Source organism: Chiloscyllium plagiosum, unplaced genomic scaffold (genome assembly GCF_037043375.1).
Source record: "Chiloscyllium plagiosum isolate Xiang-an unplaced genomic scaffold, Cpla_swu_hap1 HiC_scaffold_27, whole genome shotgun sequence".
NCBI lineage: Eukaryota > Metazoa > Chordata > Chondrichthyes > Orectolobiformes > Hemiscylliidae > Chiloscyllium > Chiloscyllium plagiosum.
In genome coordinates, this window is record NW_028270165.1 from 64,297,481 (window position 1) to 64,310,472 (window position 12,992).

The 12,992-nt window shown below is 44.5% G+C and overlaps 1 protein-coding gene, 1 long non-coding RNA gene, 1 other non-coding gene and 1 pseudogene across 3 annotated transcripts in view; 3 read left to right on the forward strand and 1 right to left on the reverse strand.

Annotated features, from left to right (window-relative positions):
• The window catches only part of LOC148144470 (uncharacterized), a 34,792-nt pseudogene extending 33,628 nt beyond the window's left edge, over positions 1–1,164 (forward strand).
• LOC148144460 (uncharacterized) overlaps positions 1–12,992 on the forward strand; it is a 587,526-nt gene that overhangs the window by 395,948 nt on the left and 178,586 nt on the right. The gene's annotated exons all lie outside the window — the stretch shown is intronic.
• Positions 1–12,992, forward strand: part of LOC122545538 (uncharacterized) — an 89,211-nt gene that overhangs the window by 64,761 nt on the left and 11,458 nt on the right. The gene's annotated exons all lie outside the window — the stretch shown is intronic.
• trnae-cuc (transfer RNA glutamic acid (anticodon CUC)) lies at positions 11,869–11,940 on the reverse strand. The gene has a single exon. It is a non-coding gene; the product is annotated as a tRNA-Glu (tRNA).

The window sequence follows — 12,992 nt, forward strand, 5'->3', positions numbered from 1 at the left end:
AACTTTGCCCTAGTAAATTTGCGGTATTCATAATTGTTTGTTCTTGTTTAAATTATAATTCTGGTGTGCAAGATGTGTTCATCAAGTGTGGTCCTCTTGATGAAACTGCTGTGGGTCACTCCCAGGACTGAGCCCCTGTGCATTCTGACAGTGTGTGTGCAGTGGGAGAGTCAGTGGGCTTTTTTGTTTTATGCCCTTGCCCCGCCCTGTCCCGCCGCCAACTTTGCTTCCATTGGGCGTTGCTGCTTGTTGAGCCCAGGAGCTGTTCTCTCTAGATTCTACTGTCCAGTTAAAGAATTGTTGGCTCTTTCTGGGAATGAGTCCCAGCCTGTAAGAAATAGCTGAATACTTTGGGGTGTCTATTCACATTCAGCAGTGACTTTTAAATTGGATTTACAGTTACGTGTCTGTGAAACACTCATAGTCCAAGTATTGCACAAAGGCTTGGCAATACATTGTTGGAAACCGTTTGTTTGAATTGGTAAGTTTTTAAAAAAAATTCTTTCTTAATTTGCCGCTGAAATTTCTATTTCTGAGATGATGGGGGACTTGATCAAAGGGTTTAATTCATTGCTATTAATTAGATTATCGACTTAACTTTGGCCTAGAAAAGTTGCCGTATTTATAATTGTTGGTTTTTGTTTAAATTATAATGTTGATGTGCAAGATCTGCTCTTCATCAAGTCTGGTTAGGAACAGTTGAGAAATTGAGGGACATTGCATGTTTTAATTTCACTGTGTTGTGAATCTGGTGAGAGTGACATTCATTTGTATTTGGTTGCTTACCCTTAGTTGTAATGTCTTTCACCCCAACTATTCACTCTCGGAGTGAGTTCCACAGTCTCACCACACTCTGAGGTTTTTCATGAAATCTTTAGTACAGAATTGGAAGGGAAAGTGTTGACGAGGGCAGAATATAGGGTCTTAAATGCAAAAGCCAGGAAGTCATTCGACAAAGTAAAACCATGACAATGTAGGGACAAATAAGGAACTTTGACAGCAATGAAGAGGTCACACGTCAGATTTCAAGATAATGGTCGTGACAAAAAGAAAAAGTACTCTGCTGATATTGGATATTGTAATTAAGCAAGTTTCGAGATGCTGCAGTTGGTTGAATATGATGACGTAAGCGATGAAATAACCAAAACCACGAATGTAATTTGATGCCGGTAACCATAAAGCAAGAGTATACTGTTGCTTGATATAGGTCAATTGCGTGCAAGTAGGCCATTCAGCCCATCGAGTCAACATTGACTGACCGTCCCACCCAAAACCAGTTCGTTACTCTATCTCTGTAACACTGCATCTCCCATGATCAATCTACAGTCACCTGCACATCCTTTGGACTGTGGTAGGAGGCCAGAGCACCAGAGGAAACCAACGCAGACACAAGGGGAGAATGTGCAAACTCCTCACAAAGGGTGGGTTCAAACTCAGATCACTGATGCCGTGAGGCAGCAGTGCTACCCACCGTGCCACCACCACATGCTGCTTTCTAAAGAAGTGAATTTCAAAGACTTGGGAACACTTGAGAGAAAAACAAAACTCTCCTATCTTAAATGAGAGGCTAGTATCTGGCTAGAAATGAGTGGACATTACATTTACATTCAGTCCTCTCCAGATGTTATACAGCTTCATCAGATCATCTGTTTCTTCTAAACGCAAATTGATACAAGCCCAGCCTGACATCTCCTTGTCCCCGATTATAAGTTGAGTAAATCAGCGACCCTCGACCTCACTGGCATGACACAGGATGCCCTCAATCCAAGTTGACCTTAATTGTCTAACCTCTTGACGCCCACGCCACCATGTGGTCAGCCGCAACTCAGCCCTGAATGAGAGCAGAGGAACTGAATAGACAGCAGTGAGGTGGACATTGCATTCCCAGAGAATATTGTTCAAGTGAGAAAGTTGTTCAGCTCACATTCAGATCATTGCAGGGACATATCTCCTCTCATTTAAATATCTTAGATCCCAATAACGGTCTAGTTTTGTTGTACATTGTGTGTGTTTTACCTGATTTTCTGTTGCTGTCATTCCCTTTGGGTGTGTGAATTCAGTACCAGATAATAGGCTCAGTTCTGAATTATCCTTGAGGATTGGTGTAGAACGTACTAAGTGTCAGTCATAATGGAAGAAGCTCTACTGTTTATTTAAGCCTTTGCTGTCATTGTCCAGGGACTGAATGAATGGGGAAGTGTAGAGGGAGTTTTACTCTGTATCTAACCCAATGCTCTCTCTGTCTTGACAGTGTTTGTTGGGGACAGTGTTGAGGTAGCTTCACTTTCAATTTAAGAGTAGAGGAAGCTTTATTCTGATTGTAATCCCATGCTGTCCTTTTCCTGGGAGTGTGAGATGGCATCTGTAATTGAAGTGAATGCAGACTTGCTGTGGGAGTGGAGGGTACTTCTACCTGAGCACACCCATCTTTGAGATTGCTGTGCTAATCAAGACAATCTCAGACACCTTCATTCACTTTTCCAACCAACCACAGGGTGGTTAAGGATGGTATAAATGCAAACATTGCCAGCGATGCCCACACACCATGCATGAATAAATACTTTTTGTTTAAAAGTTACATTCACGTTCCAAACCCTCTAATGTATGATTACTTACATGGAAAATTCCTGTCAGTTTGGAATATCATTTTAAAACATAGGAATGTGTCAACCATGTAGAAATATAACAAGAACAACAAATGGAGAAGTTAACAGGTAATGAGCAGGACCAGAATGCTGAGTCAGTCTGACCTCCATGGCTGAGAGAGTTCTCCCAGATGTTGAAGTTACACCAGTGCCTTTTACTCTTGCAGCTTGCCAAAAGTTTGTCCCCGATGTAAGATCATTCAATGACCCGAAGAACTAACTGTTTTTATCTCCATAGCTGCTGCCAGACTTGCTGAGTAATTCCAGCCCTTCTGTTTTATTCTTTTATCGGATGTAAGCTTCCCTAAGTCAGTGTAATGAAGAACTGCAATGCTGGAGATCTGAAACACAAAAATGCACCAATTGCTGGAGAAACTCAATAGGACTGGAAGCACAAGTGGAGAGAGAAGCAGAGTTAGCATTTCAAGTGCTGTGACCCTTCTTCACAACTGTTCTGGACACATGCCAGGATCTTGACTCTGTTTCTTTCTCTCTCTCTCCACCGGTGTTGCCAGACTGGCTGAGTTTCTCCAGCACTTTCTGTTCTGACACTTTCACAAGGTTGATGTTTGTTATCCATCCCTAAGTGCAAGGTGTCTTGCTTATGCCAATTCAGAGGGCAATTTAAGAGTCAACCACATTGCTGTGTGTCTGGAGTCACATGTAAGCCAGACCAGGTAAGCATGGCAGTTTCCCTCCTGAAAGGACATTGGTGAACATGGGCTTTTATGACAATTGACGTCAGTGCCATCGATACCATACTGAGACTAATTTTGTGTTCCCCATTTATGATTTGAATTATTCACATCTCACCTCTTGCTGTGGTGGGATTTGAACTCATGTTCCCTGGATTACTCATCCTGTGACATTATGTCCACACTGTTGTTTCCCATCTTTTGCTATTTTGTGTTTGCTCTTTACGTCTTTGTCCTCAGATGTTTGGGAAATTGAACCTGTTTAAAAGATTGCCCTAAACCTGCCCCTTTGACCAAGTCTTTGGTCACCTGTCCTAATCTGTGCTCCACTCTTGTGATTTTTAAAGGAATTCTCATTATGTTCACGTGAAGCACTTTGAGATAGTTAACTGTACCACAGGTATTATTTGAATGCAGCTTGTATCCCTATCTTAATATCTGAAAATAGAGGGTCATATTTTAAAAGTAGAAGACAAAAATGAGGATGATTTTTTTTCTTTCTCATGGTTGTGTGTCTTCCTCAAAAGGCAGTGAATTCAAAATCTTTAAGGCAGAGGTAGATAGGTTCTTGCTAACCAAGTGGGTGACAGATTGTCGGGGATGTGGAGGAATGTAGAGCTGAGGTTGTATTCAGATCAGCCATGATCTTATTGAATATTGCAGCAGGCTCGTAGGGCCGAGTGGTCTACTCCCGCCCTTTGTATCAAGTAGTCTGTGTCTCCCCTCTTATAGCTGTGAACTGGATAATTCCTTTCCAATATTGCGCCTTGCAGACAGTTAAGTGAACACCAGATGGTCTCCTATTGGGAGCAGGCATATTGTAGCAATTGCAATATTTCTTGTGTTAATTTTGTTGCTTCTTACTCAGTATTGCTGAGAATCATCTAAATAAAAACCAAAACACTTCTATAATTATCCAACCAATGGAAGTGTTGGTTTGGATGTAACATTATTGAATTAGCCATTCCCATCTTTTCCAGAATTCTATATTTAAAGCCCTCGAGTCTGGTTTCTACCCCTGAAACAGTTCTGATCAAGGTCATATTTGACATCCTTTGTAACGGTGACAGGGATGAACATTCCCTCGTCGACCTGCGGACAGCCTTGATCAGGGTTAATGACAGTACTGACCCTCTCCAACATCGCTGTATCCTCTGGGAGGGTCTGCTTTGAGCGTCTTCCGTTCTTATTTATTTAACCGTAGCTGCTGGTGTTGGCATCTATACTGATGATATCCAACTGTACCTGAACACCACTTCTCTCCCGACTCCTCTGTCATTCATAATTTATCAATAATTTCATCTGAATGCCTGCCCAATTTCCAGCATTGGATAACCATAAACATTCCCTTCGTTAAATATTGTGAAGTGTGAAGCCATTGTTTTCGTCCCCAAGTTCGACCTGAGCACCCCCCGCCCCTCCCCCAACCCCAGTAACTCTGTTGACATCCTTCTTGTCACATTTAAAACTAGGATCGATAGATTCGTGATCAGTCGGGGGATGAACAGTTACAGGAAAAGGGCAGGAAAGTGGATGTGGGGAATGCCAGATCAGCCATGATCCTACTGAATGGAGGAGCAGGCTCAAGAGGCTGAATGGCGTATTGCTGTTCCTATTTCTTGTGGATCCCGAGCCCTTACCTCTGATACAGGGCCCTGGCTTCAGTTTGTGCCATTACTGAGAGTGCTGATGTTCCCTTGTGTAATATCAACAACTTAGCAGCTGCTGAAACCTCTTGCTCCTTTGTTACCTCTGAACACAATATGCCAATGTGTTCAGGGGAGGCGATGGCCACTTTATTGTCACCAGACCATTCACCCAGGTAATGTTCACGGGACTTGGGTTCAAAACCTGCCACGGCAGATGGTGGAATCTGAATTCAATATAAATCTGGAATTAAGAGTCAAATGATGAAATCGTTGTGGTTTGTTGTAAAAACTTATCTGGTTTCCTGCTGTCCAAACCTGGTCTGATCGACATGTGATTCAGATCCACTGTCAGCTGGTTGAATCTTCACTGCACTTTCAATCATAACCTCCAGGCGGAAGTTCACTATAACCTCCCTACTTTTATATTCCATTGAAAGGCCAATCTCCCTTTTGCCTTCCCGATTACTCACTGAACTTGGATGTCATCCTCACCACCTGCATTCTAATCAACTGTCTCGACTGCAGTCCTGGCAATAGTACATTCACTTTACTTATCCAAGTAATTCATATAAATATAGTAAATAATTTTGTGCCCCAGCACTGATCCCTGTGGAACGTTGCTAGTTATAAGTTGCGATCCTGAGCATGCCCCTTATCCCTTCTGTATCATTGGTTAGCCAATCATCTATCCATACGATTAGACTGTTTCCAATATCATGTGCATATCATTGGCTCTGCCAGCAAGTCTTCCCAAACTGTCCTTGAAAAAGTGGTGGTGAGCTGCCTCTTAAATTACTTCACAAATATGATGTGGTCTATAATAAAGGTTCAGGAGCGAGTTCCAGGATTTTGATCAATAACATCGAAGCAATGCGTATATGTCACAGTTGGAATGTTGTGTTCACACTTATCTCCTCTTGCTGGTTGAAGTGATGGAGTGGAAGTTGCTCTTGAAGAGCCGCCACTCATATAATCAAGCCAGACAGATCAATTGTGGCCAGAGACACTGCCATTTTGACTTCTCATCAATCTACATTCTTACCATCCAAGTTTTAGTCACATCAAACTGCCTCGCAATGCTGTATGGCCACAGTAAACTATAATAATGTGAAGATCGCTGGGATGATTTTCTACATCCGACTGCAATATAATCACAAAGCATTGTTTCCAGTTTTGGTGGAACAAACGACATCGTATTGGTGGATAATTACAGTTAGTGCAAACATAGCTATCCATCGATATATAGTAATTCTGATCACTTCAATGGCCAAATTTCAATTCAGAAACCAAGTGCACTCGGCTGCTTGTAACACAGACAACATGACAAAATGGCTCATAGGAGGAGAAATGGGACATTCAGGAGGAGTGTAATGTTTGCTTTTGGTCACCTCCACAATTGTTAGAAAAACAGGTTGAAAGGATTCTTAAAAGGTGGCTGAAGTAATAATGTGACATAACACTTCAGACAGCGCAAAGTGGAAGATCACTTTCTAGTGGAAGAAAAAGACATATCTTATTTCTGAAAGAACTGGGAAACAGAAGAGGGAATGAAATCTGACTTGGGAGCTATTTCCTAATTGTTGAGAATGTTGTTTCATCACAGTCTTGGTTTAGAGCATAAGCTGTTCATCAGGAATAAAGGGTGGCCCAAGGGGGCTGAGAGGTAAATGGGAAGGAAGTGGGGCTGGATGAATGGCAGCTGGGAATGCAATAGGTAGATGGAGGTAGGGATTGATGGTCATAGGTCAGAGATGAGGGTGGAGCAGGTAGGTGAGAAGCAAGGTGGACAGGTATGACAGGTCAAGAGGTTGGTGTCGAATTGGAAGGTTGGATCTGGGACAAGGTGGGGGAGAGGAAATGAGGAAACTGATGAAATCTACATTGATACCATGTGGTTGGAGGGTCCCAAGTCAGAAGGTGAGGTGTTTTTCTTACAAGCATCGGGTAGCAAGAGTTTGGCAGTGGAGGCGGCCCAGGACTTGCATGTCCTTGGCGGAATGGGAGGGCGAGTTAAAGCGTTCAGCCACAGGGCGAGTTGGCGTCCAGTTTCCCCAATGTGGATGAGACCATATTGCAAGCAATGGACAGAATCTTATAAATAGATTGCATAAATCTTAGCCTGCCAGAGTTCTTTTCTTTAATTAAATTAATGAAAATTTTAACTAAATTGGGTGACTGCATGAAACGGTTTGTTGGTCAGATTTGAATCATCATTCCCAAATGAGACAATGCCATGAATATCAGTGAACTGCTCTTTTTGTTAAAAACCACAAGTTCTTGATGTATTTTCACAACTTACTGATATTCACCTCTGCACATTCAATGTCAAATTCTGACATCAGAAATGAAATTACACCATTAATTTTGACTTTCAATATTCGAAGAAGCAAATTAATAGCACACAGTCAATACCCAGTCTGAATAATATGAAATTAAATTTAACCAAAAAAACATAAAACCAAGCTGGGAGATAAGAAATGGGGGAAGGGCATAAAGCAAGAAATGCAGCATCATAGAAGGTGCTCCTCCAGGGAGTGTATTTTACCAATTACCGCTGCTAAATATAAACACACTGATATGATCCTCCGGTTTTAATGTAAACCATAGCCCCATACAGTAGGAACCATTAAATGAGTTAAAAATACAAGCCTGGAGCAAATCCAGCCTCCAGCCTTACCCCCCGCTTCTTGGAGCTTGGACCTTCCTCAAGCTCCGGCGGGTCGTTGAACTCCTGGGCTCCAGCTGCCACTCCTCCACTGAAGAAGCTTTGGGAAGCAAATGCAAAGGCAAGATACAGAACAGAGCACCATTGTAAGTGAAAGCAGCTTACGAAGACATTGGGCAATGGCACCACATGGTTTTTACCCATCGACCTCTGGGTTATGTGCCCAGCACACTCACGCAGCACTACTCTGCTTCTGGGCTCCCAGTAGCTGGATTGTGGATCAGTTTAAAGTAGGTCCTATATCTCTGACAACATCGGTACACAAGGCAGTGAAGAAAGATTTCAGCACACTGGCCTTCATCAATTAGGGAATTGAATATAGATGTTGGCAAGTTATGTTGTAGTTATACAGGACGTTGATAAGGTTGCACCTGGAATATTGTGATCAGTTTTGGTCCCCTTGGTGTTCTGACTTCTTCAACTCTGGGTTTGTGTTGAACTTGATGGGATACTTTGTCCAACTTAGCATGTTTAAACAGTATCGCTCAGATGATTGATTTGAAACTTTTCAGGAAGTGAGCTCAATAAGATTGAACTATTCAAAGTTACTTGGACCCTATTTTAAAATTACATGAGGACCAGTAGTCAAAGACACGTACAGCATGGAAACAGACCCTTCGGTCCAACTTGTCCATGCTGACCTGATATCCTAAATTAATCTAGTCCCATTTGACAGCACCTGACCCATATATTCTGGCAGCTCATTTCATATATGTACCACCCCCTGCATGAAGACGTTGTCCCTTTAATATATTTCGCCTCTCACCCTAAACCTATGCCCTGTAGTTCTGGACTCCCCCACCCCTGAGAAAAGACCTTGTCTATTACCCTGTCCATGCCCCTCATGATTTTGTAACCTCTATTAGGTCACTCCTTGTGGTGTAAAATTATGTCCCAATACATGTGTGAATCATTATGCAACACATGTATTGGGCCAAGCAGTGGAATGTGGTGAAAGGGTTAAAATTGTGTCCCAATACATGTGTGAATCTAACCGAAAATGGAAGGTGTCGCTTAGTCCCGTGTGAATCTTATTATACACCTTCCCGTGTGAATAACCAGAATGGAATGTGTTTTTTAGCCTTGCTCTGCTACATGTGTGAATCTAACCGAAAATGGAAGGTGTCGCTTAGTCCCGTGTGAATCTTATTATACACCTTCCCGTGTGAATCTTCTTATCTGTATGTAACCAGAATGGAATGTGTTTTTTAGCCTTGCTCTGCTGTTCACATGAATGTTTATATCTGGAAAAGAGTATATCAGCTGGAAAAGTCTCCAGTTCGGTAGAGTCTGCTCCGGGGTTGCGTTTAACCGCCGAGCGTGGGTTGTTGGCAACCGCTCTACGAGAACTGACGGCTCCCAGTTCCGGTAACACGTAGAGTGAGTATAAACCAGACCCGTTGTAAGTACGAGACTGGTTGTGGCGACGCTGCGGGGAATAAAACACTTATATTCTAGCAGACTCGCCTCTTCCCTGTTTGTTCTGTGTCAGACTACTTTCCTGCGAGCCTGGTCCTTGACCTTGAGAATTTTTTAAAACACTCCTCTGCCTCCGATGCTCCAGGTAAAACAGCTCCAGCCTATTCAGCCTCTCCCTGGAGCTCAAACCCTACAACCCCCAGCATCATTCCCATAAATCGTTTCTCATGGAGCAGTTAACGTTTCAGTCCTGAAGAAGGGTTAATACCCAAAACGCTGACTACTCCACATTCTGAGGCTGTATTCTCCCAACCTCCTGCTTGCAACTTCGGGTTGCAATATGTAGTGGTTCAGTGGTTACCACTGCAGCCTCACAGTGCACGGGACCCAGGTTTGATTCCAGCCTTGGATAGCTGTCTGTGAGGAGTTTGCACAATCTCCCAGTGTCTGCATGGGTTTTCTCTGGGTGATCCTGTCTTCTTACATAAACCAAAGATGTGCAGGTCATGTTGATTGGCCATGCTTAATTGCCCATAGAGTTAGGTACATTAGTTAGAGGGAAATGGGTGTGGATGGGTTACTCTTCGGAGGGTTTGTGTGGACTTGTTGGGACAAATGGCCTATTTCCTGTAGCTAATCTCATCTGCACTAATTTTGTCTCTAACGAATGGCAGAGTAGACTCGACGGGCCCAATGGCCTAACTTCTGCTCCGATGGTCTTGCGGTCTGAGGTTTATTTGGATCATTTCATTGGCAATGTGCAGTCCCTGGCTCAATGAGCAGCAGTGCCCCCGCTGGTGCTTCCGCAAGTTGCAAGCAAACATGAACCTCTTCCCACACTCGGGCCAGCTGAAGGGCCTCCCACTGCTGAAGGACACACAGGTGTTTCAGCAGGGTGGAGGAATTGCTGAAGGCCTTCCCGCACTCAGGTCAGCAGAATGGCCTCACCCCCCCCCCCCCCCCCCCCCCCCGCCCCCGTGTGGACCAGCTGATGCTTTCGCAGTGTGGAGGAGCGGATAAAGCCCTTCCCACACTCGGGGCAGGAGAACGGCTTCTCCCCGGTGTGGACGGACTGGTGCCTCAGCAGGGCTGAGGAATTGCTGAAGGACTTCCTGCACTTAGGGCAACTGAACGACCACTCCCCCATGTGAACTCACCAATGGGCCAGCAGGTCGGAGGAAAGAGCAAAGCCCTTCCTACACTCGGGGCAGAAGAACGGCCTCTCCTCAGTGTGGACCCATTGGTGTCTCAGCAGGTGGGAAGAACTGCTGAAGGCCATCTCGCACTTGGGGCTGGAGAACAGCCTTCCCCGGTGTGGACCAACTGTTGCGGCAGCAAGCAGAGGAATCACTCTCAGGGCAGCAGAAGGGCCTCTTCCCCTCTGTGGACCCACTGGTGCTTCAGAACCCTTTCAAATTTCACAGTGTCCTTCTGATAGGAGACCAGAATTGCACACAATATTCCAAAACTGGTCTAACCAATGTCCTGTACAGCCACAACATAACTTCCCAACTCAAATACTCAGTCAGAGGATTGGGAAAGCTTCAAAACCCACAAAAAACAAACAGGAAAGAATGGAGGGCCAAACGAATTTTTGAAAGTCAGCTTGGAAGCATCAATGAGAAATCGGCGGACTGGGTTTATTGGGTACCCGTTCTACTTAAATACACTATATACGTATTCCTCTTCTGCTCTTCGTAGTTTCTCTGGGCTGCAGTGTGTAGTGGCTCGTTGAAATAATGTCCTGATGCAGCAACGTTTGTGGGTGTTGGGATGATTGTTTCTGTGGTTAAGAATTTGGTTTGTGTGTGTTGTTTTTCTGGAGATGCTCGTTTGAAGTTCCCCATTGACTGTTCGCTCTACTGTGACATCTAAGAATGGCACTTTGTTGTTGTTCTCCTCTTCAAACCAGGAGCCCCCCTCAGCCCCAAAGCCTCACCATTTGGAACACCAATATGCAGACTAGTCAAAGGCCTCCACTGAAAACACCAAGTCGAAGATTCACGCCACTCCATTTACTCCATCCAAGAATTCCTGAACACCAAAGACACTAAGATAGAAGAGGATGGAATAATGCTGTCCTTTGACATAACAGCCCTGTTCACATCCATTAACATCAACTTGGCCAAAGAAAACTGAAGACACCACTCGAAGAACCAGAGACACAAACACAGCACCAACTTCATCAGCAAAGATAGCACTGTCAACCTCGTAGAACTGTATCTTACCACCCACTTCATATTCAGTAACAAGCCCTCCAAACAAATCAACGAAATACCCATGAAACCACCAGTATCAGGATTCCTCGCAGAAGCAATAATGCAGAGACTCGAACAAACAGCCCTTCCAACGATCCAACCCAAACTTTGGGTCCACTACAGTGATGACACTTTTGTCATCAAAAAATGAAACAAATTAGAGGAAACCTACAACACCATCAACAATATCCTCGCTGACATAAAATTCACAAAAGAGGAGAACAACAACAAAGTGCCATTTCTAGATGTCACAGTAGAGCGAACAGTCAATGGTAAATTCAAAACAGCGTCTACAGGAAAACAACGCACACGAACCAAGTACTGAACTACAGAAGCAATCACCCCTCCACATACAAACAAATCTGAATCAGGACACTATTTCAACGAGCCACGACACACTGCAGCACCCAGAAACGACTATAAATAATGACACAGTGCATTTAAGAAGAATGGGTAGCCTGCACCCCTGAAAATGGCTTCCCTGACCGGGAATCGAACCCGGGCTGCGGTGGTGAGAGCGCCAAATCCTAACCACTAGACCACCAGGGAGATGCGGATTCTGCTTGTCAGCTCTCCTAAAAATTACTTTCCTGCCCGGAAATCGAACCTAGGCCGCGGTCGTCATCAAGCTTTCACCTGTGCATCCAACAATGTCATTTCTTGTATCCATTGCTCTCGGTGCGGTCTCCTCTACATTGTGGAGGCTGGAGACTCCTCGCAGAGTCCAGTCACGGCACTTGAGGGGATATTTCCAGGACACCCGCAACAATCAACCCCATCGCCCTCTGGCCCAACATTTCAACACCCCCTCCCACTCTGCCGAGGACATGCGGGTCCTGGGCCTCCTCCATCGCCGCTCCCTCCCCACCCGATGCCTGGAGGAAGAACGCCCCATCTTCCGCCTCGGATAAATTCAAACCCAGAACATTAATGTAGACTTCACCAGTTTCCTCATTTCCCCTCCCCACACCTTACTTCAGTTCCAAACTTCCAGCACAGTGCTATCCTCATGACCTGTCCTACCTGCCAATCTCCCTTCCCACCTATCCGCTCTACCCTCCTCTCTGACCTTTCACCTTCATCCCCACCCCCATTCACCTATTGTACTCTTTGCTACCTTCGGCCCAGCACACCTCCACCCCCCAATTTATCTCTCCGCCCTGGAGGCGTCCTGCTTCCATTCCTGATGAAGGGCTTTTGCCCGAAAAGTCGATTTTCCTGCTCCTCGGAAGCTGTCTGACCTGCTGTGCTTTTCCAGCACCACTCTAATCTAAACTCTGGTTTCCAGCATCTGTAATCCGCACTTTTGCCTACCCAATAAACCCAGTGTGTCGATTTCACATCAACAAACTGACACAAGCAGACACAACGTGTGCAGAAGCCCTAGCCACATTACTTTACATAAAAGACATCTGGGAAATGATGTCCAGACAACTCAACGCTCTCAGCATCATGGTAGCCCACAAACCTACCAACACACTTAAACAGCGGCTAATGAACCTGGAATAGCCTATACAAACAACCCGCAAACGAATGTTATTTACAAAATACCATACAAGGAAATATATACATGAACTCTGCCGCACAGTTCTCTGTGGCAA